We start from the raw sequence: 27,326 nt of genomic DNA, 5'->3' as shown, positions 1-27,326 counted from the left end.
GGGGCAAAGAGAGAGTAAGGGAATAGCTTGGCAGCTAACATAAAAGGGAATTCAAAAGTCTTCTATAGGCATATAAATAATAAACGGGTAATAAGAGGAGGGGTGGGGCCGATTAGGGAGCAAAAAGGAGACCTACACATGGAGGCAGCGGGCATGGCTGAGGTACTAAATGAGTACTTTGCATCTGTCTTCACCAAAGAAGAAGATGCTGCCAAAGTCATAGTGAAAGAGGAGGTAGTTGAGATACTGGATGAGATAAAAATTGATAAAGAGGAGGTACTAGAAAGGCTGTCTGTACTTAAAGTTGATAAGTCACCAGGACCGGATGGAATGCATCCTAGGATACTGAGGAAGGATATCGTGGAGGTACTGGCCACAAGCTTCCAATCCTCCTTAGATACAGGGCTGGTGCCAGAGGACTGGAGAATTGCAAATGTTACACCCTTGATCAAAAAAGGGTGTAAGGATAAACCCAGCAACTACAGGCCAGTCAGTTTAACCTCAGTAGTGGGGAAGATTTTAGAAATGATAATCAGGGACAAAGTTAACAGTCACTTGGACAAGTATGGATTAATTAAGGAAAGCTAGCACAGATTTATTAAAGGCAAATCGTGTTTAACTAACATGATGGAGTTTTTTTATGAGGAAACAGAGAGGGTTGAGGAGGGCAATGCAGTTGACGTGGTGTACATGGACTTCCAAAAGGCGTTTGATAAAGTGCCACATAATAGGTTTGCCAGCAAAGTTGCAGCCCATGGAATAAAAGGGACAGTGGCAGCATGGATATGAAGTTGGCTAAGTGACAGGAAACAGAGAGTAGTGGTGAACGGTTGTTTTTCGGAATGGAGGAAGGTATACAGTGGTGTTCCCCAGGGGTCGGTACTAGGACCACTGCTTTTCTTGATATATATTAATAATTTGGACTTGGGAATACAGGGCACAATTTCAAAATTTGCAGATGACACAAAACTTGGAAGTATAGTGAACAGTGAGGAGGATAGTGACAGACTTCAAGAGGACATAGACAGGCTGGTGGAATGGGCGGACACGTGGCAGATGAAATATAACGCAGAAAAGTGTGAAGTGATACATTTTGGTAGGAAGAACGAGGAGAGGCAATATAAACTAAATGGTACAATCCTAAAGGGGGTGCATGAATAGAGAGACCTGGGGGTATAGGTGCACAAATCGTTGAAGGTGGCAGGGCAGGTTGCGAATGTGATTAAAAAAGCATATGGGATCCTGGGCTTCATAAATAGAGGCATAGCATACAAAAGCAAGGAAGTTATGATGAACCTTTATACAACACTGGTTCGGCCTCAACTGGAGTATTGCATCCAATTCTGGGCACCGCACTTTAGGAAGGATGTGAAGGACTTAGAGAGGATGCAGAAAAGATTTACGAGGATGATTTCAGGAATGAGGGACTTCGGTTACGTAGATAGACTAGAGCAGCTGGGGTTGTTCTCCTTAGAGTAGAGAATGTTGAGAGGAGATTTGATAGAAGTGTTCAAAATCATGAAGAGTCTGGACAGTGTAGATGGAGAGAAACTGTTGCCATTGGCGGAAGGATCGAGAACCAGAGGACACAGATTTAAGGTGATTGGCAAAAGAACCAACGGCGACATGAGGAAAAACTTTTTTACGCAGCGAGTGGTTAGGATCTGGAATGCACTGCCTGAAAGAGTGGTGGGGGCAGATTCAATCGTGGCTTTCAAAAGGGAATTGGATAAGTACATGAAGGAAAGAAATTTGCAGGGCTACAGGGAAAGGGTGGGGGAGTGGGACTAGCTGAAGTGCTCTTGCAGAGAGCCGGCACGGGCTCGACGGGCCGAATGGCCTTCTTCTGTGCTGTTACCATTCTGTGATTCTGTGAAAAAGTAAATAATGTAAAAACCTTTTTTGCATTAAATGAAAAATAACAATTGCATCAGACTTATGTATGAAAAACACAATGGGCCGGAGTTTTCTCGCACTTCCTGGTGAGTTTGGGACTTACAAGTGTACCGGATCATGGAGCAGACCACGGTTCCATCAGATTTCCGCCACGTAATGGCCGCGCTGTAGTCCCCATTGCGGTGCGGCCTTCTCTAAGCGCGTGTGCTGATGCTGCAGGGAGGTCATTAAAATAAATACTAATGAGGAGGAACAGTGTTGAAGGGCTGAAAACCCATGACTTGCAGCACCATTCTGTAATGATATCAGCAAATCACAGAATCACAGAATCACAGAAACCCCACAGTGCAGATAGAGGCCATTTCGGCCCATCGAGCCTGCACCGACACATATCCCACCCGATCCCCGTAACCCCTACACCAACACATATCCCACCCTATCCCTGTAACCCCACGTATTTAATCCCCCTAACACTAAGGGTCAATTTATCATAGCCAATCAACCTAACCCGCACATCTTTGGACTGTGGGAGGAAACCAGAGCACCCGGAGGAAACCCACGCAAACACGGGGAGAATGTGCAAACTCCAAATAGTGATGATATTTGTCTGTGTTTGATTACTTATGCCTTACAGCATATTTGTCTGTGTTTTTGATTACTTGTGCCTGACCAGCAGAAGTCATGTGAGAGACAAGCAGTCCAGAGGAGTTTTACTTTCAGTTTCATTCTAGCTGCATCACAGCATAGGTGTTCTGTAAAAAGCTGTAGAAAGTCTTGAACAAGACTTTAGATTAAACAACATTCTCTTTCAGAAATGAGTCTTTATTGAACCCAAAAAGAAATCAAAACATGATGTCAGAAGTGGCTGAAAGAGAAAAAATCTGAAGTTAGCAACTTGATGGGACAGTGAAAGTAGTTGTGGCAAGTAAGCGAAATCAGCTCTCCACATATTAGCAAGCCAGAAGAGAACATCGTTGCTTACCATTAGAGAATAGCTAACGAAGTGAAAAAATGGAAGGTTTACACCCACCGGCGACGCTTCAATTGACCGGTAATGTGGCTGAAAATTGAAGGAGATTCAAACAACGTGTAGGGTTGTATTTATCAGCAATCGGAGCTGACGATAAAAGTAATAAACAGAAATCGTCCGTGTTTTTACATGTAGTGGGTGATGCAGCGCTGGAGGTATATAATAATTTCATATTTGCCGTTGATGGAGACAAAATGAAGCTAGATAAAATAATGGAACAGTTTGAGGCCTACTGCATACCTAAATGCAACGCGACCTTTGAGAGGCACAAATTTTTCACATGTGTACAGAAAATCGGCGAGACTATTGATCAGTATGTGACTGAACTGAGAAACCGGAGCAAATCGTGTGAATTTGGGGGACTCACAGACTCGCTGATAAAAGACAGACTGGTGTGTGGTATTCGAGATAATGGTCTAAGGGAAAGACTGCTGAGAGAGCAAGATCTAGACCTGGGACAAGCCATAGCACTGTGTAGGGTTACGGAGACTGTGAAGTTGCAGGCAAAGGAGCTGTTCAGTGACTAGCTGCAACGTGGATGCAGTGAGAAAGAACGGATAACAAAGAGAGTGCCAATGTGAAAAAAGAGACGTGGCCAGCAAACGAAAATGAAAGGGACAATCGGAAGTCATGTAGTCGATGCGGTACACAACATCCACCAAGAAAGTGTCCAGCATATGGTAAAACTTGCTATAGATGCAACAAAAACAACCATTATGCCCGTTGCTGTAAGAACCAAGCGCAACAAAGCAAGGTCCATACAGTAGATGAAAGCGAGATAGAGGAATTCTATGTAGATGTTGTGTCTGAAAACAAAAGAGAAGAAAGAGACTGGATGTTGACACTAAAAGTGAATGACAAACACATTCCATTTAAATTGGATACTGGAGCACAAGTTAATGTGATATCAGAGACCGATTTTAAGAGAATTAGACCCAGACCAAAGTTACATGGAATACAAGTGAAAGTGACCGGATACTCAGGTACTGATATACCAGTGAAAGGAAAATGCATTGTCAAAGTAACACACAAGGACAGAGAGCACGCGCTAGCATTAATCGTGGTGCCAAAGGATGTGCAAGCCATACTAGGGTTAAAAGCCTGTGAGAGACTGAACCTGGTAAAGAGAGTCCTCGTTGTGGAAAGCGAAGGAGAAACAGTCTATGATGAACTGAATGTTGCGTACACACCGGGTAAGCCGATGTATACAGCAGACACGTTGTCCAGAGCTGTTGACCCAAGTGAGCCCGCAAACACCACAATGGATGAAAAAGTGAACGCCTACGTGGACATGATCACAAGTGCACTGCCCATAGCAGATGCAAAAATGGAGCTCATAAAAACTGAGACAAACAAAGATGAAACAATGAGATGACTGAGAAAAAGCATCTTGGATGGATGGCCCAACATGAAGCAAGACTGCTCACCTGATATAGCAGAGTACTGGAACTGCAGGGCAGAACTATCAGTGGTCGAAGACATCATCTACAAAGGAAGTAAAATAGTTATCCCAAAGAGTCTGAGAAGAGAGATGCTAAAAAAGATCCATGGAGGACATCTGGGAATCGAAAAGTGTAAGAAAAGAGCACGAGAGGTGATGTACTGGCCACGAATCAACCAAGATGTGACAAATGAGGTGCCAAACTGCACAATATGCCTGAAATATCGAGCAAGCAATCCGGTAGAACCACTAAAGCCACACCCAGCACCAGACAGACCTTACCAGAAGGTAGGCGCTGACCTATTCGTATGTCAAGGGAAGGACTATCTTGTCGTCACAGACTATTACTCCCTGTATCCAGAGGTTTGTAGACTGTACACCACCACTGCAGAAGCTGTGATAAGAAGTATGAAAGCCATATTCTCCAGACATGGCGTGGCAAGCGAGGTCTTCACAGACAACGGACCCCAGTTTAACAATGCAAATTTCCGACACTTTGCCAAAGAGTGGGACTTTGTCCACACAACGTCAAGTCCTCACTATCCACAGTCCAATGGACTAGTGGAAAAATCGGTCCAGACAGTGAAAAGACTGATGTACAAGGCAAAAGACAGTGGAACTGACTTCTACCAAAGCATGCTTGTATACCGCACAACGCCGCTCGAGTGTGGTATGTCACCAGCCCAACTCCTGATGGGACGTCGGCTAAGGTCAAACCTACCCATCCTGGAGAACCTCCTGAAAACAAAAGAGGGGGAGAAAGTGAGGAAGTTCAAAGAGCAACAGAAAGAAAAGCAAAAGTACTACTATGACAGAGGAACACAAAACCTACCTGAACTCCACACTGGTGACCAAGTAAGGTTGAAAGACAAAACAAACACATGGACTCAGAAGGGAACTGTCCTGAGTGAAGTTCAACCAAGATCATACACCATTCAGACAGATGAGGGTGCTGTTCTGAGAAGAAATCGTCGAGATCTTCTCATGGGACCAGCCACAGCAGGTCAAGAGACTGATACTGGTGAACAACCTGATCACACAGCTGAGAACCAATCATCTGAGGCAACAACTCAGATTCAAGGACAATCAATCAGAAAATCCTCAAGACACGTGAAGCCTCCTGAGAGACTCATTGAGCAAATTTAAGGACTATTGTTAAAGAAGGAAGTAATGTTATCTTATTCTTTCTTCAAGTTCTAGTGTATTGACATATTTCATGTGAACACACAAAGCAAGGGTAAAAAACCTTGATCATGATAATGATAATGTAAGTTCATTAAATGTTGTTAGTTAAAAGTAAAATACTTTTGTTTTAAGAAAGGGAGATGTAATGATATCTGCAAATAGTGATGATATTTGTCTGTGTTTGATTACTTATGCCTTACAGCATATTTGTCTGTGTTTTTGATTACTTGTGCCTGACCAGCAGAAGTCATGTGAGAGACAAGCAGTCCAGAGGAGTTTTACTTTCAGTTTCATTCTAGCTGCATCACAGCATAGGTGTTCTGTAAAAAGCTGTAGAAAGTCTTGAACAAGACTTTAGATTAAACAACATTCTCTTTCAGAAATGAGTCTTTATTGAACCCAAAAAGAAATCAAAACACATTCCACCAAGTGTAATTAACAATGAGTTAAAAGAGGTACAGCAGCTTTAATTTAGAGCCTACAGGTTAAAGAAGTTTTGTGGAGTGATTGCTGGGAGTTACAGAAGAACTTTTAACTTTCTCTTTGCCTTGCATGAGCTAGAGCTGGCCTTGAGGTCACTCAGATAACTTTGCCCCCACCCACAGTGAGAGGTTGGACCACCAGGTAAGGGATTCCCAATTGGCAATCCTTTATTTGCAATTTTAATAGAGAAACAGTCAAGTGGGAGGAAAGGAGAGTGGAGCCGTCTATGAGGAGAATTTACCCGTCAAACATATTGGCCCTGAAATTAGGATCGGGGGCTTGCCGCGCGTGCAAGCCCCCGATGTGCACTCACCCGGCGCGCCGACATCTGAAGCCCGGGCCTGCTTGCATTTCCTGTCACTGGCCCGGTTCCGATGTCGGCGCGCTGTGCTTACCTGATCCAGCGGCGTAGTTAGTGCGATGTGCCAGCTGGGATCAGGTGAGCACTGTGCAGCCAATCAGGGGAGGGGAAACCTCATTCATGAGTTTGACAGTAAGAGCTGTCAAACTCATGAAAAGTATGGGCTGCCAAAACACTACTTTAACTTAAAATAAAATTTTAAAAAACATCCCACTGATTGTATTAACTATAAATAAGATTTTTAAAATGTTTTAAACAATTAATCAATTTTTTGAAAAAAATAATTTTTTTTAAAATAGGGTCTAAAACTAAACTTACCATCCTGTAAATTCTTTAAAAATAACAAACCTGTGGAAAAAAAATTTCTACATTGTACTAAAAGCCCACTTACCTGAAAAACTAAATACTTACGTCTTGTTTTTCCACGCGTAAAGACCGGAGGCCTTTACACGCGCGCAACTCTGAAAAAAAAAAGGAATTTTACTGCGCACGCGCTGCCTGTGCAGTCGCGCGCGTTCTGTCTCTTAACCCCTTGGGTCAGAGGACAGGAAATGCCGGTTTTCAGCGCATGCGCTGTGCATGCTGAAAACCGGCAATTCCTCCGGGCACACGCGTGAGTACCCCGTCCTTACTCACGCGTTGTGCCCGGAATTACTGGGCCATTATCCTCCAAAGAATTTACAGGCCACACAGATCCCATAAAGATCTCAGTGAGGGATGCCAGGCCCCCATTTTAACCAGAAGAGGGAGTCGAGCGAGCCCAGGGGGGAGGCGAGTGTGAAACCGCACCACCCCCCCACCCCGACCCCGGCAGCATGAGGCCCAGGCAACTTTAACTCTTGGGCCTCATTTGCATTCTACCCAAAATGACAGTGGCGGGAATGGAACTTTGGGCAGCAGGAAACCGCCAGGCAGCGGCAATGTAAGTTGTGGGAGCGGGGTTTCAGGAGGTTTTCACAGGAGGAATGTTGGGGGGGGGAGGAGGGGTTGGGGGGGAGGAGGGGTGGGGGGGAGGGGGAGGGCTGGGGGGACGCGGAGGCCTAAACTTTTCTTGTGAGACCCGGAGGAACACTCTTGCACCTCGTGACACCAGACGGAAAGTTAAGAAAGGGTAAAAAAATAAACGTAGCTGTTTGGGCCTCTCGTGTTCCTGGATCCTCTTCCCACTGTCTTCACCTGGTGGGAAAGCCACAGAGGGGTAAGGAGTGAAAATACAGGTTGAGCTTCCAAAATCCGGAGTTCCGGAATCCGGGAGGATTGGTGGCAGGGTCATCCGGAATCCGTAAAATGTTCCGGAATCCGGACACCCTGAGGGAGGCTTACCAAAAACCGGAAATATCGCAACCTGGGCCCGGGCATTTCCGGACTCAGCACGTGTTTCTGATGTCTGAAGTCCGGAATTATCGCAACCTGGGCTCGGGCGTTTCCGGACTTCAGACATCAGAAACACGTTCCGAAGTCCGGAAAAACCCGAAAACAGGCTCGGCCTCGGTCCCGAGAATGCCGGATTTGGGACGCTCAACCTGTACCTCCTCCTGTTCCTTTCAGAACAACGGAGTATTAACCTCAAACAAAAAATAACACAAAACTCCAGTGCTGGCTCATGTGGAACTTATATGGACTGGTGGGTGTGGACAGCATTCTCATTTTCTAACCACAAATGTTGTAATCTATGGCATACTTTTATGTCATCTTGTGTTAAGCTAACCTTTTAGGATGCTATGGGGTCAATTTTCATTGGGCCGTGGAGTCGGGTTTGGAGGCGTGCGGAGGGTTAAAGTCCCAAATTCGGGGGTCCCGACACCATCCCGCCCCCCAACCTGCCTCCATGTAAGTTTCAAAGGAGGCGGGTACCCGCCCTGCACTGGGACCCGCCTACCCGAGGCGGGAAGGGATTAGTGCCAATTAACTGCCTGTAACAGGCAGTTTTTAGCCTAATCCCTATTTTTAAGCTTGAACTGTGGGATTTCCGATGGCTCTAAACCACGCCAAGTTGGAGGAGGCGGGCCGTCGGGTTGAAGGCCTTGGAGGGGTCGAGATGTCGGTGCTCAGGTGAGTGATGTGTGCATGAGTGCAAAGGTAAGTGTGTTTGGTATGTCTAAAGTGTGTAAAGAAATTTAAATTACCTGTACTTACCTTTTCAGCCTTCCTTCCTCTAGGTTTCGGGAGTCCCTCATCTCACCGGCACAGAAAGCAGAATGGCTGCGAACTGTCAAAAGTGACAGCCTGCAGCTTTCTGTGCCGGTGAGATTTCTAACTGAGTCTGTGTAGAAGGACTCAGGTTAGAAGTAAGACTGTCAGTGTTTGACAGCTTCAAACAGCTGTGAAACTGATATTTCATCTGTCAAAACAGCTTGACAGATGAAATTTCAGTCTGTGATGTGACCTGTTGCCGGGTGGCCCTTAATTGGCCTGCTGAGCCCACTAGGCGTGCTCAACAAGGTCAATCAAGTTAAAATCGCGTGGATTGGCCGCATCTCAATGGAGGCAGGACTACAACCCCGAAAGTTGTAGCCTCGCCTCCTTCCCGACTTCTGAATGAAAATCACCCCCTATGTGTTCTGAAACTGTTCCTGGTGTAAGTCTGCAGTGATCTTTTTGTAATATAGTAATAGGGAGCCCTCTGTGTTAGCTTGTGCACGACAAATCTGGCTGTAATTGTGAATGTCACACAGCCAATGACTAAGGCAAGTTTCAGACTTGATCGCCTTACTTACTGGGGGTAATTTTGACTTTGGGTCATAGGGAAATGAAAACAGGAGAGAGGTATCGCCTGCGGCTAAATCGATATCACCCATTTGACACCATCTCCCAAAGTCAACATTATCCCCACTATTGCTCTTTGTCAAAAATAAGGTTTTTGTACATGTTGTGAAATGAGATTCCAAACCAACCCATCTGACATATTTCAGACCTTTCAAGTCAGGGGCGTTGTCCTATATGGAGGTGGAACTGCCTTCGTGGCAGCTGTAACTCTGGAAATAATGCAAATTTTCTGCTAATCTCTAATTTTAGTGGTGCCTGCTGTTCTGTGCAGTAAACTAATCTAACAGTCAATTAGATTAGGCCATGCTAATTTTTCACGTTAATATCCAAAAATTAACTACGATTACTTAATCCTCGCAATGAATCGGGCTGATTTTCTGCCAGTAGAAAATGCTCCCATTCTAAATTTCCCAGTAAGTCGCACTTCAGTGATAATGGATTGAAAAGGATTTGGCATAAAATGAGGGAGGACATCACAGGATCTTCAGAGTCAAAAGAATTATGTCTATAAACAGGGAAGTGGCAGTACGAAAATCGCGGGGTGGGGGTTTGGGGGTGGGAGGGGCGGTGGTGTGGGTTGGGGGGGGGGGAACCCATCGGCTTAATGCTGGAATTCTGCCCGTTCCAATTTTCAGACGGACCTAACTTTAAGCAGCCAGTTCGCTCATCAGATACAGGCGGGAGCCTAATTAAAACACTGAAACAGTGGTCAATGGATATAGTCAGGAACCCCGCCCCCCAAACACCACTTTCCTGCCAATCAGCACTGTCACTGCTACTTCCTCAACCAGCGCACAAACCGTGGGCAATACAGGTTCAGGAGGCGGCCATTATAGCGATATTTACAGTGATCCGTAGCTGCAGTCTGGAAAAGCTGGAAGCAGGTCTGGCACTCATTGTTTTTTCCAATCTCTTGAGAGCTTTCAGCCTTAAAGGCTTCCATAAGCTCATCTTCTTCTCGCTGTGTGTGCTTGTAAAATTGGCCCTGAAATCTGTTGTTCCATTTAACCCTTGATGCCTCCAGCCTCCCCTCTCCCACCCCCTGCACCCCTCCCCCCCATGCCCTTTAAGGCGCCGCTACAGGCCCATGAGAAGCGTCTGTCCTGCCAGATTTTCTGCCTTCCCAAGTGACGAGCTGCCAATAATCAGTGCAGTTAGCCGCGGCAGCTCACCGGACCAAAATTGCTCGGGCCTCATGCCGACATCGTGAGGCGGGCAAAGCGGATGCCCCATCCACCTCAGATCAGCCCCCATGTCTCTGCTATGTAGACATGAGGTAACTCATATCTCAACTATGCATACCAGACATAAGGCTGATCTTATCAAAAAGCACAACATTTGTGAGGAGAACTAGAATTCTGCCCACACAGTAATCCACCCACAGACAGCAAGAGAAGTTATCACGAAGAAAGCTTTAAAGTTCAGTCAGTTGGTGGATGGTTCCTGGGATGGGGGGATTGTCCTATGAGGAGAGATTGAGTAGACTAGGCTTATATTCTCTAGAGTTTAGAAGAATGAGAGGTGATCTCATTGAAACATACAAAACTCTTACAGGGCTTGACAGGGTAGATGCAGGGAGGATGTTTCCTGTGGCTGGGGAGTCTAGAACCAGGAGTCACAGCCTCAGAATAAGGGGTTGGCCATTTAGGACTGAGATAATCTCTTCACTCAGAGGGTGGTGAATCTTTGGAATTCTGTACCCCAGAGGGCTGTGGAGGCTCAGTCCTTGAGTATATTCAAGACAGAGATCGATAGATTTTTGGATATTAAAGGAATCAGGGGATATGGGGATAGTGCTGGAAAGTGGAGATGAGGTAGAAGATCAGCTATGATCTTATTGAATGGCGGAGCAGGCTCGAAGGGCCAAATGGCCGACTCCTGCTCCTATTTCTTATGTTCTTATGTTAAGGGATATTGTCACATTTGCATATTGAATTATCATTGGCCCGCAGGCATCTGTAAGGAATACCTATTATATTCACATGTGATCACATGCTGAGTTGTCATTGGCCTGCAGGCATCTGTAAGGGGTCCTAACTCCATTTTGTCCACACGGTGCTGTATGATTGAAATCACAGACCTGATGCTTCATAAAAGAGTTTAAACTGTAATACTCCGTTGTCCTGCAATTTATTATTTTTGTACAAAGTGTGCAAAGCAAGACCATGTATGGTGTCAGAACAGGGATTTGAAATGGACATCATTGGAGCTCCCTTACCTCGAGTGAATTGGGAATCTTTGAACTTACATAGAGAATGGCGCAAGTTCAAGCTACACATGCAGTTGATATTCTCGGGTCCATTGAAAAGCAAAGGGTAGGAAGAAAGATGCAGCTACCTACTCCTGTGGATCGGAGAAAAAGGGAGACATTTTTAACACATGGTCTCTCACCGCGGATGAAGCAAAGGTACTGAAAAGTTATTTTGACCGTTTTGAATCACATGTGATGCCCAAGACAAATACGATATTCACTAGGTACAAGTTTCAGGAGAAAGTACAAGGAGCTAGTGAGTCGTTTGAACAGTTCGTGACTGAGTTAAAACTGTTGGTAAAAGACTGTGAATATGCTGATAAAGATGAGATGGTCAGAGATTGCATCGTGTTTGGAATACATTCAGCTAAAGTGAGAGAGAAACTTTTGAATGTTGGGTCCGGGCTAATGCTGGACAAAGCTATGGACATAGCTAGATCGCATGAGATAGCCCAAGCACAGTTGAAAACCATAACTGGCGCCACGAGCAGTTTGCGTGAACAGACAGCGCACGCAGTTAATAGACACACACCAAAGAAGACCGTGCAGAGAGCGTGTTTCAAAACAGAAAGAACAGAGAGAGTTCTAAAAATGGGCGACACAGACATAAAACGCTTCAAAAACTGTGGATATTGTGGAAACAACTGGCATGGAGAAAAGGAGTACTGCCCTGCCAAAGGAAGGCAATGTGCTACATGTGGTAAACGGAACCACTTTGCTAAAGTTTGCAAGACTGTTTTCGGAAAAACAGTACACACAGTGAGTGACAGCCAAATGCCAGATAGAGAGCCAAATGCAGAGGAACTGTTTATTGATTCTGTGTCACAGAAAAAACAGATTTCAGAGACTGAGCAAGCCTATGCCGATATTGAGATAGGAAAACAGGGCAAAGAGCTTAAGTTTAAACTAGACACTGGATCTCAGGTTAATGTAATTCCTCTGAGTGAGTATCACAGCTTGAAGGATGAGTGTGAGCTACAGCCCACCTCACGCAGACTGACCAGCTATGGGGGTGAGCAGCTCATTGTAAAAGGCACATGCGTGATGAAATGCAAGTACAAAGAAAGCGACATGATGTTGGACTTTACATTGTTGACACTCGAGCACCTCCAGTGCTAGGTCTAAAGGCATGTTTAGACATGGACTTCGTCAAGCTAGTGCTATCATTGACAGCACCAGTTGAGAAGCAGACAGTCATGGAAGAGTTTGCTGACGTTTTCAAAGGAATCAGACTATTCCCAGGTGAATGCACTATTCACCTTGACCCAGCAGCAACCCCTGTGGTTTGCCCACCGAGAAGGATACCCCTTGCTCTACGTAGTCGCCTGAAGGAGGAGCTGCAGAGCATGGAGAATACAGAAATCATCGTCCAGGAAACAGAACCGACAGAGTGGGTCAACGCATTAGTAGTGGTTGAGAAACCACGTACAGGCAAGCTCAGAGTCTGTCTCGACCCCAGAGATTTGAACAAGGCTATCAAACGCCCTCACTACCCTCTACCAACGCTTGATGACATCACACCCAAGCTAGTGGGAGCACGTTACTTCAGTGTAATGGACGCACGATCAGGATACTGGACTATCAAGCTCACGGAAGAGTCATCTAAGCTAACAACGTTCAACACACCATTTGGACGCTACCGATTTCTGCGTTTACCATTTGGTCTTATCTCAGCTCAGGATGAATTCCAGCGGAAGATCGACGAAACCTATGAAGGCCTTGACGGAGTAGTCGCAATCGTAGATGACATCCTCATCTATGGCAGGAATAGAGAGGAACATGACAGGAACCTCCATGCGATGCTACAAAGATCACAGGAGAAAGGTATCCGGCTCAACCCTGAGAAAAGCATAATCGGATCCACCGAGATCAGTTATTTCGGGCATCGCCTCTCAACTGATGGCATTAAGCCAGATCCAGAGAAAATCTCCGCCATCAAGAAGATGGAGCCGCCGAAGAACCGCGCAGAGCTAGAGACAGTACTAGGCATGGTTAACTATTTAGCCAAGTTTGCCCCGAGCCTCTCCGAAATCAACGCACCCATGCATCAGTTGCTCAAACAATCAAATGAGTTCCTGTGGGACAAACAACATGACACAGCATTTCAGAAAATGAAAGACCTAATCACCAGAGAACCAGAACCAGTTCTTGCCTACTTCGACCCCAACAAAGAGCTCAGACTACAAGTGGACGCATCAAAGTACGGACTAGGCGCAGTATTACTTCAAGAAGGAAAGCCCATCGGCTACGCTTCCAGATCTCTCACAGACAGTGAAATCAACTATGCTCAAATCGCGAAAGAGCTATATGCAATTCTATTTGGATGTAAGCGTTTACACCAGTACGTCTATGGCTGACAAGTCATTGTGGAATCCGACCACAAGCCCCTCGAGTCAATCATGAGGAAACCAGTAGCCGCAGCCCCACCAAGGCTACAGAGAATGATCCTTCAGCTACAGAAGTACGACTTCACAATCATTCACCGTCCAGGCAAAGACATTCCTGTCGCAGACACGCTCTCCAGAAAGTCTCTTAGCTACCAGGACAGCAGCCTCAGTGAAGGCATGGATGTGCAGGTGCACATGGTGCACAACAGCTTACCTGTGAGTGACTCAAAACTGAAGGAGATCCGAGCAGAAACAGAGAAAGATACACAACTCACACTGCTGAGCAAAGTCATACACGAAGGATGGCCTGAGGAAAGGAGGAAATGCCCTCAGAGCATATCTGAATTCTGGAATCACAAATCAACGGAATCATCTTCAAAGGGGAGAAAATCATCATTCCTACCAGTCTCAGAGAAGAGATGTTGACAAAAATTCATGCTGGACGTATGGGCATGGAAAAATGCAAACAAAGAGCACGTGACATTATGTTTTGGCCCGGAATGTGCAAACACATTGAGGACATTGTCGGAAAATGTTCCATTTGTCTAGAACGCCGCCCATCAAATGTCAAAGAGCCCATGATACCTCACCGTATTCCAGACAGGCGCTGGCAGGTCGTGGCAACGGATCTGTTCACATGGAACAACGAGGACTACATAGTGACTGTTGATTACTACAGCAGATTTTTTGAACTGAACAAGCTTCACAGCACCACATCTGCAGCTGTGATCCACAAGCTAAAGGCAGCCTTTGCCAGGCATGGCATGGTAGAGACTTTAGTCTCAGACAATGGCCCCCAATACAAATCAAAAGAGTTCGAGTCGTTTGCCAAGGCATGGGATTTCACACATGTCACATCAAGCCCACATTACCCTCAAAGTAATGGCCTTGCTGAAAAAACTGTCCAGGTTGCAAAAACACTCATGGACAAAATCAAAGCGGACAAAAGAGACCCCTACATCAGTCTCCTTGAGTACCGCAACACTCCGGTTGACAACTTCAAGTCACCAGCAGAGCTGTTGATGAGCCGCAGACTTCGCTCAATCCTTCCAAGCACCAACCAGCAGCTGCAGCCAGAGGTCGTCAGCTGCAAGCAAGTGCATGCAAAACGTGTACAGAGACAGCAACACCAAAAGAGATACTATGACAGGTCAGCTAGACTACTGCCGCCGCTGCACAATGGCGAATCCGTCAGAATCCAGGAGAATGACTACTGGATGCCAGCAGTCATCATCCAGCCAGCTGACACTGAGTGATCGTCTCACGTCCGCACCCCAGAAGGACAGGTGTACCGCCGCAATCGCAGGCACCTCCTGAACACCAAGGAACAACACCGTCATTCCGACGAGAGGGTCAGTTCAACAGAGTGTGATGAACAGAGCAATACACAAAACACATCATACTTATCTGAACCTAAACCTGAACCTGATTTGTTGACCAATTCAGGAGCATGCTCAGTTCCATGCCACACAAGGTCGGGACGAGAGGTCAAGCCTAGAGTTATCCTTGACTTGTGAACTGTCAAAGGGAGTAGGCGGATCGCTGCCCTAAAAAAAAACTGTACATCGTTATTGAAACGTTGAGATGTTTTCAGTGCTAGTTAAATGCTGAGTTTACTTATATATTTATGCTACCATGAACATTATGTAGAAGAAAGGTTTAAAAGTAATGCATAACATTTTTCTTTTAAAAGAAAAGAAAGGGAATTATCATTGGCCCGCAGGCATCTGTAAGGAATAACCTAATATATTCTGCAATTTATTATTTTTGTACAAAGTGTGCAAAACAAGACAGATATCATCCAAAATAATGCGTATAGCTAGGTTAAAACCATACTAGGGACAATTTCAGTTATTAAAATAGCTTTAATGAAGCATAATATGCATAAATAAAGTGCAGGTATTAGCACATAAAGCAGCATATGTGCTTATTTATAATCTCAAATAGGCAGCTCAAGGAGGAAAAATGAAAGGGGACATTACAGGATCTTCACTTCAACAGAGCACCGAACAGTCAAAAAATAATCAGCAACGCAAATCGGGTATCTGAGTGGATAAAAGACAGCGCCTGAAATGCAGGAAGTCTACAAGGGAGGCTGGTGTCACACAGCAAACAGAAACCAAGAACTGAGCTCTTAAAGTTACCTCTGGGATCAACAGAAGTATGTATTTCAATTCTATATTTTGAGTGAGGAGAAGACACCATTAGCTGCTTCTTTCGTGGAGCCTCTGCTCCCTAGTGGTTAGTTCCTGCTCTCACCTCTGACTCCTCCGGCACCTTTGTGTGTTGTGTCGCACCTGGTGAGAAGCCCTCATCAGGTACACATCCCTAATGAGCCCAAAGTTCGGTCCAATCATTTCTATGGCACTACATTTCTGCTAAAGGATCAACTCCATTGTTTTACAATGAACTTATTCTAAATACTTTGTTCAAGAAAACATTCGCACTTCTACTTATTGTTTTTGTAAATTTCCACCTTATAGTGGTTTATCTCCTAATCAGGGGAGCTATTTTGTTGCTGTTTGCTGGGATGGGGGCCTGGATTGCCCTCTTCCCACCACAGGGTGGTCAAGGCAGGACTTTTGCCCACCGCCCCGAACCCTGCAACGACCCCGACCCATTATGTTTGCAGGGCAGCCTCCCGCCACTGTAAGAGTGGATAGTTCTGCCAGTGTTGCAGCATCAAATGAGACAAGAGGCCATTTAAAAGGGGCAGAAGTGTCCCAAGGACTACATCCAATTTTTTTTTTACTGAGGACCTCGGCTAAGAGCGAGATCTTCAACGGGTAAGAGACTGGAGGGAAATGGAGGGACAGAAGGCTGCTACCAGACTCTCTCCCTCCATCAGGGACCTTCCCACCACTATCCCAGGGGCTACCACCAGGCTTCACCTGCCGGTCTCAGGAAGCAGCAGTAAGCGGGTGGATAAGAGGCAAATGGGCCAGAAAGCTGGGCCGTGCCTCCCAGGCGACATTTCCATGCCACAGGCGGGGAAAAGAAATCAAGGTCAGGGTTGGGAGCTAGTGTTATGCCTTCCCTCGCAATTTTCCCCAATTTGAGGCTGGATAGCAGAGGAAATTTCACCCAAAATATTTTTAGCATTCATCCATAGTCACTCAGGACATCCTCACCCTTTGACTGCACCAGTAGAATAGTTATTTTTAACTTCAAAACTAAAAAAGAAATACACCAAACATATCTCGGTATATCTGGTTTTGAATGAATACTTAATCCTATTAATGGACACAGTCAACAAGGTACAAGCCAGAAATGGCCTGTTCCACAACCTCTACTATGAAGCTGTCACTGAAACCATCATATATATTTACAATTTTCTCACCTTTTCTTCACTCCTCTCCTGAAGGAATTGACTCCTGCTTTCATATAGCCCTATGGGCGCCAACCTCCCTACAATACCTCTCCTACATGCCCATTCTTTGCATATGAGCCCAACTAGGGAGCGTTGGGGAAGGGGGTTATTTGACACAGCCCCTATTTTTAAAAAGGTCAAAAAGCCATTTAAAAAGCATATAGATGCCTTGGCTTTATAATAGAGGTATAGAGTACAAAAGCAAGGAAGTTATTGTAAACCTTTATACAGGAAACTCTCTTTTAACCGGCAAAATTCAGGAGTAGGTTCAGGTAAGTTTTATTTCATATTAATGGCAGTTCCTGGATCTGTGGCTGTGTAACTGGGGTTCGTGCACTTGTTGCTAAGCAACAGGGACGCTTGGTCTGTGGCCGGAGTTCCTGCACATGTTGCTAAGCAACAGGGAAGCCTGGATTTGTTGCTGTGTACGGAGCTCTCGTACCTTTTAACTATACCTCTCCGTAATCCGGACTTTTTGATAAACCGGCACCACGCCGGTCCCGTCGGTGCCGGATAATAAAGAGTTTCCTGTAAATCACTGGTTAGGCCTCGGCTAAAGTATTGTGTCCAATTCTGGGCACCACACTTCAGGAAGGATGCCAAGTCCTTGGAGTGAGTGCAGAGGAGAATTACTAGAATGGTACCAGTAGGGACTTCAGTTATGTGGAGAGACTGGAGAAGCTGGGGTTGTTCTCCTTCGAGCAGAGAAGGTTAAGGGGAGATTTAATAGAGACGTTCAAAAGTATGAGAGGTTTTAATAGAGTACAGTAGCATACTGGTTATTTTACTGGACTAGTGATCCAGAGACGTGAGTTCAAATCCCGCCACGGCAGCTGGGAAATTTAAATTCAGTTAATTAAATAAACCTGGAATAAAAACCGAGTATCAGTAATGGTGACCATGAAATTATCGGATTGTTGTAAAAACCCATCTGGTTCACTAATGTCCTTTAGGGAAGGAAATCTGCCGTCCTTACCTGGTCTGGCCTATATGTGACTCCAGACCCACAGCAATGTGGTTGACTCTTAACTGCCCTCTGAAATGGCCCAGCAAGCCACAGTTGTAAAAAACCACTACGAAAAACATTAAGAATAAAACTGGACGGACCACCCGGCATCGACCTCGGCACCGGCTACAGACACGACAACGGCACACCCAGCCCAGTCGACCCTGCAAAAGCAACAGCCTGACATAGTCATACTCACAGAATCATACCTTTCAGCCAATGTCCCAAACTCCTCCATCACCATCCCTGGGTATCACCAGGGGTGGCGGCACAGTGGTATACAGTCGGGAAGGAGTGGCCCTGGGAGTCCTCAACATTGACTCCGGACCCCATGAAGTCTCATGGCTTAACAGGACCAGCCGCCTAAATACTGTGAGCTGGTCAGAGGCTAGGTAATCTGCGGCGAGTGTCTCACCTCCTGACTCCCCAAAGCCTTTCCACCATCTACAAGGCACAAGTCAGGAGTGTGATGGAATATTCTCCATTTGCCTGGATGAGTGCAGCTCTGACAACACTCAAGAAGCTCAACACCATCCAGGACAAAGCAGCCCACTTGATTGGCACCCCATGCACTACCTTAAACATTCACTCCCTCCACCACCGGCGTACCGTGGCTGCAGTGTGTACCATCTACAAGATGCACTGCAGCAACTCGCCAAGGCTTCTTCAGCAGCACCTCCCAAACCCGTGACCTCTACCACCTAGAAGGACAAGGGCAGCAGGCACATGGGAACACCACCACCTCCAAGTTCCCCTCCAAGTCACACACCATCCTGACTTGGAAGTATATCGCCGATCCTTCATCGTCGCTGGGTCAAAATCCTGGAATTCCTTCCCTAACAGCACTGTGGGAGTACCTTCACCACACGGACTGCAGCGGTTCAAGAAGGTGGCTCAGCGCCATCGTATCTAGGGCAATTAGGGATGGGCAATAAATAGTGGCCTTGCCAGCAATGCCCACATCTCATGAACGAATAAAAAAAAAAGATAGGACGAAACTGTTTCCACTGGCAGGAGGGTCAATAACCAGAGAACACAGATTTAAGGTAATTGGCAAAAAAGCCAGAGGGAATGCGCTGCCTGAAAGGGTGGTGGAAGCAGATTCAATAGTAATGTTCAAAAGGGAGTTGGATATATACTTGAAAAGGAGGAATTTGCAGGGCTGTGTGGAAAGAGTAGGTAAGTGGGACGAATTGGATAGCTCGTCAAAGAAACGGCACAGATACAATGGGTCAAATAGTATCCTTCTGTGCTGTATGATTCCACAGGCCATATTTTGCAACCCCTACGGGTGCGTACGAGGTGAGCGTGCGCACCCGTAGAGGCCGTGCAAGTTCCGGGGTTTAGGCCCGCGAAGCGCACGCGCTGAAACTCGGAACTTGCGATCTGTCAAGAATAATCGTGACCGATCCTCCGCATCCCCGGGAGAGGTAGCACTGCCGGCGCAGATTGGCGACACTTTGTCAACTACTGGCTGGCAGCTACGGACAAACCTGCTGCGATCGATAAAAGCCGGCGTACAGCCTGCATTCTATCTGAAGAAGCAGCGGGAAGAACGATGTGGAAGTCGGGGGGGCTGGGAACTGGGACTGTTTTCGCTGTGAAAGTGAACAAAGTTCTTGGTCCAGAGCCTGATTTAAGTTTTTAACAACTTTAATTTGTTAAATATTTCATTGGTTTTGGATCTTGTTCTGAGGAGCGTAGGTAATTTAAAAAGGAACTCTCGCTGTGGACAAGGTAAGCATTCTATTCAATTAGATTTCAATTTTTCTTAAACTTGAAAATGACTGTTTAAAAATGATATTCTTCACATTTACTAATGTTTAAAATAATGATGCCAGAATATATGAATGTTTTAAATGTTAACTTTTTTTATGCTGTTTAAAAATTTTATGTATGACTGTCAAAATTTTTAAAGTTTAGAAACTCGTCTCGGGCGGTGATGTTCATCAGGCGGGTATGATGGGCGGCCAATTCAATACCTCCCATTTCACACCACTGCCCGACGTGAATTTCTACCCACTTCACTTTATTAATATGACTTTTACAACTCTTTCCATTTTTTCCTTACATGTACTGCATCTGTTTAAAGAGGAAGCCTATGAGGGAGAAACATGCCTCTTGACGATGTTGCCCAGATCCTCTGTGTGATTCTGACACATAGGGGGCGATCTTGCCAGCCCTGGGGAGGTGGGTTGGGAGGTGGGACTGCCGGGAAAATGGCAGAACCTGGGGACGGATACCCATCCCGCCCCCGTCCCATCTTCCCAGGAGGCGGGTACCCGACCCGCGTCTGGTCCCATCTCCTGGAGGCGGGAAGGGGATTACAGTCACTTAACTGCCTGTTAACCCAATTTTTCCAACAGAGGTGCGGGCTTCCTGATGTCGGGAAACCCCGCCAAGGTCAGCGAGGCGAGCAGTGGGTCTGCGGGGTTGAGAAGGGTCCAAAAGTGCGCCGTGGAGGTGAGTGATGGGTGCAAGTGTGGAGAGGTAAGTATATGAGGTGAGTGAAAAGTGTTAGAAAAAGTTTCCTTACCTTTGTTTCTTCCTGCAGGCTTCAATTGTTGGGGATCCAAAGGCTCCGGCAGAGACTCCGGCATTCTCCGATGCAACAGCCATCTGCTTTCTGTTCAGGAAATAGGCTTGGTGAGCCTTGAGTACAAGAACTCACCAAACAGTGTTTGACAGCTTCTCAAAGCTGTCAAACGATGACAAGATGAAACGTCATACGCTGACGTTCTCTGTCAATGGCTCTCCCTTAATTGACCTGCTAAGCCCGCTGGGCGGGCTTAACAAGGTCAATCAAGGGAAAACAGTGTGGGTTGGCCAGACATCGCTGGAGGCGGGACTAAAACCTGACAAGTGGGAGTCCCACCTCCAAGAACTCCCTATTGGCAAAATTACCCCCATAGAATCGAAAACGCCAGGGAACAACAAAGAAGACTGAGGAACCATCACCGTCACCTGATCAGGAGGAACAACTATCCACCCCAGAGAGTGCACAGGGGGAGGCTGTCTTTTGAGATGCTGTCGGAGGAGTTGCGTGTGAGGAGGTGGCACTTTAGTAAAGGGACAATCGGTCGACTATGTGACATGTTAAAGGACGACCTTCAAACATGCTCGAAGATCCGCACTGCCTTGTCAGTGTCCATGAAGGTCACCGCAGCGCTGAACTTCTTTGCATGCGGGTCATTTCAGTCAGGCACCGGTGACATTTCAAACATCTCCCAGAGTGCTGCGAGAGCCTGCATTCACCAGGCCCCAGATGACATTTTCCACAGGGCTTCTGAGTTCATAGACTTCGACTTGTCCACTCGGCAGTAAAAGGAGAGGGTCCTTGCATTTTATAGCATTGCTGGATTCCCCAAAGTGATTGGGGCCATCGATGGATCCCATGTTGCATGAGGGCACCAATTGATGCACCTGTGATATATATCAACAGGAAGGGGTTTCATTCATTGAATGTCATGATAGTCTATGATGCACAACTCAGGATCCTAAACGTGAATGCAGATCACTGGGGAAGTGCTCATGACTCCTTCGTCCTCCGTCACTCGGACTTATATGGCACCCTCAGCACATTGCCTCCAGGATCTGCATGGATATTGGGTGACAAGGGCTACCTGCTAAAACCATGGCTGATGACACCAGTGGTGGAGAGGACAATCGGGGTTCTGAAATCACGCTTCCGGTGCCTGGACAGGTCAGGGGGGACCTTGCAGCCCTCTCCTCTGAAAGTGTGAAGGACTGTGGTGGCCTGTTGTGCTTTGCACAACTTTGCCCTGCGGGAAGGATTGACCCTTAACCCTGCAGAGGAGCTCCCTGCTGAAATGGTGGACATGGACGATGCCAATGTGCCTGTGGCCAGGCCTGATGGGGAGGAAACAAGTGCTGGCGAAAGCACGGCTGCTAGGGAACAGCTAGTAGCCAACACCTTCACGAGGTGATGATAGTGTCGCCTTCTCCCTCCCCCTCCCCCAGCAAGGCACAGAAAAGAACACACACAATTTAAAGTGAAACAGTGAACTTTTATTGCAGCATCAAAAACTTGATGTACTTTTTTGATGTTCTTAGTCTTTAAACAGAAATTGTTAGCTAGCTATTTTCTACTTTGTAAACATTTGCAAAGATAAATTGGTTGATAAAAAAATGTAAACAGTTTAAAGTGACTTTTTGGGTTTATGCAATAAAGACATTCAAGATGTAAACTAGATATTTTCTACTTTTTAAACAATTGTAACGTTAAATCGGTTGTTAATAAAAAATGTTGAAATTTTTATTAAAGTGACTAAAGGCTATACGTATGAAACGAAATGGTTAAATACACTATCAGTCACCGATATCAATTACAAGAGATAACACAACACCAATATTTTAAATAATAGCAAACATGAAAGAATTGACAGATGTGTCCCCTCGCATCTGTGCCTAAGGGTCAAAGGAGGTGGAATGTGCAAAAGGTGGCACCCTACTGTCTCCTGCGCTTTGCCCTTCCCCGTGACCGGGACCCTCTCATGCCCAGTGAAAGACCCCTGTGTACCATCTCTCGTCCTTCAGCAGTTGGCTCGTGACAGGGTTGCTGCTGCTGCTGAAAGGCAACATTTGCTTCCAATATAATTGGCGGAGCTGCTGTCTCCTGTGTCTGCGCTGGGCGCAGGCAAGGAGGGTTCTGCGGGAGTCAAATTAATGGCAGCAGAGCCTGCTGTCTTCAACTGGAATAGTTGAACAAGAGACTCGTTCATTTGATTAAGTGCCAGAGGAACACTGGCGAGTTCTTTACCAACTGTGTCCAACTTATTACATATATTGCTCCCAATAACATCAATCCCCTGCCTGATGGAGGCAAGGGAGTCAAGTTTCTTCGCATGAAGAGCAACCATATCTTGCCTCAACCCTTCAACCTGTTACACCTGAGTTTCTATGGCATTTTGTTGTGTTAAATGTCTTGCTGCGGTATCAGGTTGGTGTCTGGCTGTGGAACGGCAGTCACCTGTGCCTGGCACAGAGCCAGAGGGGCCTAGGAGATGGAGAGGTGCTGTGCAGCCACCCAGGGTCCATATCCTCCCCTTCCACCAGCTGACACAGCGCAAATTCATCCTCCTCCTCCACCTCACTTACTGCTCGCACTGCATCTGTAACCCCTTCCCCAATGCCCTCTGCAGCCGCAGACTCAACGCACTGTTCATCCCGTGTGTGAGAAGGAAGCTGTCCAACTGTGGGAAGGAAACAGTAAACATTTACAAAGGTGAAGCATGATCTGCCACATCACAGAAGCTGATAAGCAATGCACACCTTCCAGTTTTAAACATACAGCTGGACAGACCAACTCACCTTTCCTTACCCCAATGTCTGATTGGGCACCAGACCCTTTCCTCTTGCTCCGATAACACCAAAAGAGTGGCAACACCACCGGCTGTCAGGGCACGCTCTCTGGCGTTATGTGCCCTTTTACTCTAAATTGAAAACAGAAATGAAAATGAAACTTCAGTTTTTCCTGCAGAGACCAGCCACCCACCTGCTTTGGAAAGAGGACCAGATGCTGCTTTGGAGATAGGCTATTGTTCACTAATTGAAATTTCACACCTCAAATCTGTGGAGTACAGATAAGATGTTTAGAAGCACAATCGATGACCCTGACCGGCGCTAAAGCCATTAAATTTTACGAGGAGCTCAGATGCCTGGATAATGAAGTCACTTCACAACAGCTATGCAACTAAACATGTTTTAAAATAGTAAAGTTAAATTTTAAAGTTGACATTTCTAATAACTGTACAAACCTTGGCAGATCGCATCAAATCATTCAATTTTTCATGGCATTGTTCTGCTGTCCGTGGAATGGTGGAGTTAGCGCTAACAGCCTGTGCAACTTCTGTCCGAGCTGTCATCTGTCCTTTGCGCAGCGATTCGTTAATGAGCCGCAGGTGCTTTGCCTCAACCTCATTGAGGAGTGAGTTGATGTCATCGTCATTGAAATTCTGAGCTCTCTTCAGCATCACAACTGATGATGAAGAACGGGCCTATACTCGCTGGAGTTTAGAAGAATGAGAGGTGATCTCGTTGAAACATACAAGATTCTGAAGGGGATTGACAGGGTAGATGCTGAGAGGTTGTTGCCCCTGGCTGGAGTGTATAGAACTAGGGGGCATAGTCTCAGGATAAGGGGTAGGCCATTTAAGACTGAGATGAGGAGGAATTTCTTCACTCAGAGGGTTGTGAATCTTTGGAATTCTCTGCCCCAGAGGGCTGTGAATGCTGAGTCTTTGAGTATATTCAAGGCTGAGATCGATAGATTTTTGGACTCTAGGGGAATCAAGGGATATGGAGATCGGGCGGGAAAGTGGAATTGAGGTCGATGATCAGCCATGATCTTATTGAATGGCAGAGCAGGCTCGTGGGGCCGTATGGCCTACTCCTGCTCTTATTTCTTATGTTCTTATGCTCTTATGTAACTGTGCTTGCTCCTTCCATTTCACTTTGCTGTTTAATTAAAATTATTTCAAGGTTTTTTAAAACTCTTTAAATCTCTTTAAAAGTCTTTAAATCTATTTAAAATTCTTCAAATCCATGTAAAAGTCTTTAAAATTTTCTAAAAGTTTACAAAAGTTTTTAAAAACTATAAGGAAAGAACTTATCATTAACAGCTCCTTTCAATGGGGAAGGCTCTGGAGAGGTAAAAAACAATCGGGGGCGTGGCCTATGCTAATATACATTTTGACAGGTCTTGTGGGCGGGTCTCCCCTACGAACGAAGCCCAAGGCTCTGCACACGCCGCGCTCCTGGGCGGCATGACGTCATACGCTGCCCAGGAGTCCTCAGGATGAAAGCGCAACTCTCCGTGGGCGCAGGGACTGCAGGTCGGTGCGGGTCTTTTTTGCTGGTCGGAAGCTTTCATCCGCAGGAAGCCTCCAATCACAGAATCACAGAAACCCCACAGTGCAGATAGAGGCCATTTTGGCCCATCGAGCCTGCACCGACACATATCCCACCCGATCCCCGTAACCCCTACACCAACACATATCCCACCCTATCCCCGTAACCCCACGTATTAATCCCCCTAACACTAAGGATCAATTTATCATAGCCAATCATCCTAACCCGCACATCTTTGGACTGTGGGAGGAAACCGGAGCACCTGGAGGAAACCCACGTAAACACGGGGAGAATGTGCAAACTCCACACAGACAGTCACCCGAGGCCGGATTTGAACCCGGGTCCCTGGCGCTGCGGAATTTCAGGGCCATTATATCTTGTTCTCGTCCTTGCACGTACACTTCCCAGCAGTAGTCACTGGATAGTGATCAGGAGTAGGGATCGTGACTGATTTATTTCCCCTCCCAAGCTCATAGAATCATAGAATAGTACAGCACTGAAGGAGGCCATTCGGTCCATCCAGTCTGCCCCGGCTCTTTCCAACAGCAATCCAGTTAGCCCCACACCCCCGCTCTTTCCCCATATCCCGGCAATTTTTTCTCCTTCAAGTATTTATCCAATTCCTTTTTGAAGGCTACTATTGAATCTGTATCCACCAGCCTATCAGGCAGTGCATTCCAAATCCTAACCACGTCTATTAAAGAGAGAGAACACAAGCCACGATGTAGCCAGCGTCATGAATTCTGGGCAACTTCTCTTCGCCTGGGTCTAGCTTTCCACACCCACCTGCCATTACTCACCTGTGCATGTTGCCGTTGGTGATAAAGGCCTGGTGACAGATTGTACACTTGTACGGTCGTTTCCCAGATTGGACCATACGGCGGTCTAGTGAGCTGGCGGAACTCTCAAGGACTTGCCACATATACTGCAGGAATGGGAGTTTCCTCTGCTATCAGTGTTGTGCTGACGAATGCGCATATCATATGTGCTGACACCGATTGTAGCACCTCAGCCTTCCTGAGATCAGTACCACACCAGTCTGTGCCTTTAACCACAATATATAGAGTTTAGATTTTATGCAAGTTTCCAAATTATATATAATTTTCTTTTCAATGGGTTAAGTAATTGGTGAATCAACAGCATCATTGTACTCCATTTACTAACCTGTTAACTTGCCTTGAATGACAAATGACTGGGTCTTCAAGTTGCATTAATTCTTATTTGATTTAGAAATCAGCTTTATCTTTCAGCTGCACTGCACAAAGCAGATCGGAGGTGACCTTGCCCTGTTCCAAAGCATCTTCCCCCAACAGTCACTAGTTAATGATCCACAGTCACACAAAACAAAGCCTCAGAGACTCTGTTAATAGCCTATTCATATAAGATGAAAATAGCCTATTTTTATTTCAACCACACGCCTTTTCCCAGCAAGCTACTTAACAGTTTGCCTTGCTTTTCAGGAAATATTGCTCTCACGCTCGACAGCTCACTCCAGTTAAAGCCCAGTCGTTGTAGGGTGTGGGTTTTCACCCCACAGTTTCCCATGTGGGGAGTTTCTGCTGACAGCAACGCCACGGGAATAAGCATCGAGTGAAAGGCGAGGTGATTCCCTCGAGGGAGGGAAAGAGGAAAAATCAAAAGGCAGTCAAAACCGAGATACTGTTGCGCACTTCCCAGCAGGCACTTACGGCACGGAAAAGGCTAGCAGCAAATTAATCTAGGAGTGGTGAATGATGCTGAGGGACCTGAAGATGTAAGAACATAAGACGTAGGAGCAGGAGTAGGTAATTTGGCTCCCTCGAGCCTGCTCCGCCATTCAATAAGATCATGGCTGCTCTGATCTTGGCCTCAACTCCACTTCCCTGCCCACTCCCCATAACCCTTGACTCCCTTATCGTTCAAAAATCTGTCTACCTCCACCTTTAAATATATTCAATGACCCAGCCTCCACAGCTCTCTGGGGAAGAGAATTCCAAAGGTTCACGGCCCTCTGAGAGAAGAAATTCCTCCTCATTACTGATTTAAAGATATAAAGCAGAAAATGCCAAGCCTGCCTATGAAGGAGTAATGATGTTAAAAATAAAGTTGGTTTAAGATTCACAGTCATGCGTAATCATTTTTAGATCCAGTTCGAATTAAACCCTTTTTTATAACAAAATATTTACCATGCTGCATTGAGAACTCCCAGGGCCAGCTGACTGAGCATGACTTACAGTTTAACGATAAATGCAGAGAGAAAGTCCCGGTTCAGTTACAGTAAAAAGCCAGCATCAAGACTGT

The sequence above is a fragment of the Somniosus microcephalus genome, chromosome 9 (genome assembly GCF_052327205.1).
Source record: "Somniosus microcephalus isolate GS21.2 chromosome 9, FLI_Smic_1.0, whole genome shotgun sequence".
In the NCBI taxonomy this organism is placed as follows: domain Eukaryota; kingdom Metazoa; phylum Chordata; class Chondrichthyes; order Squaliformes; family Somniosidae; genus Somniosus; species Somniosus microcephalus.
The sequence above is the reverse complement of the archived record's forward strand: the minus strand, read 5'-3'. Positions refer to the sequence as shown.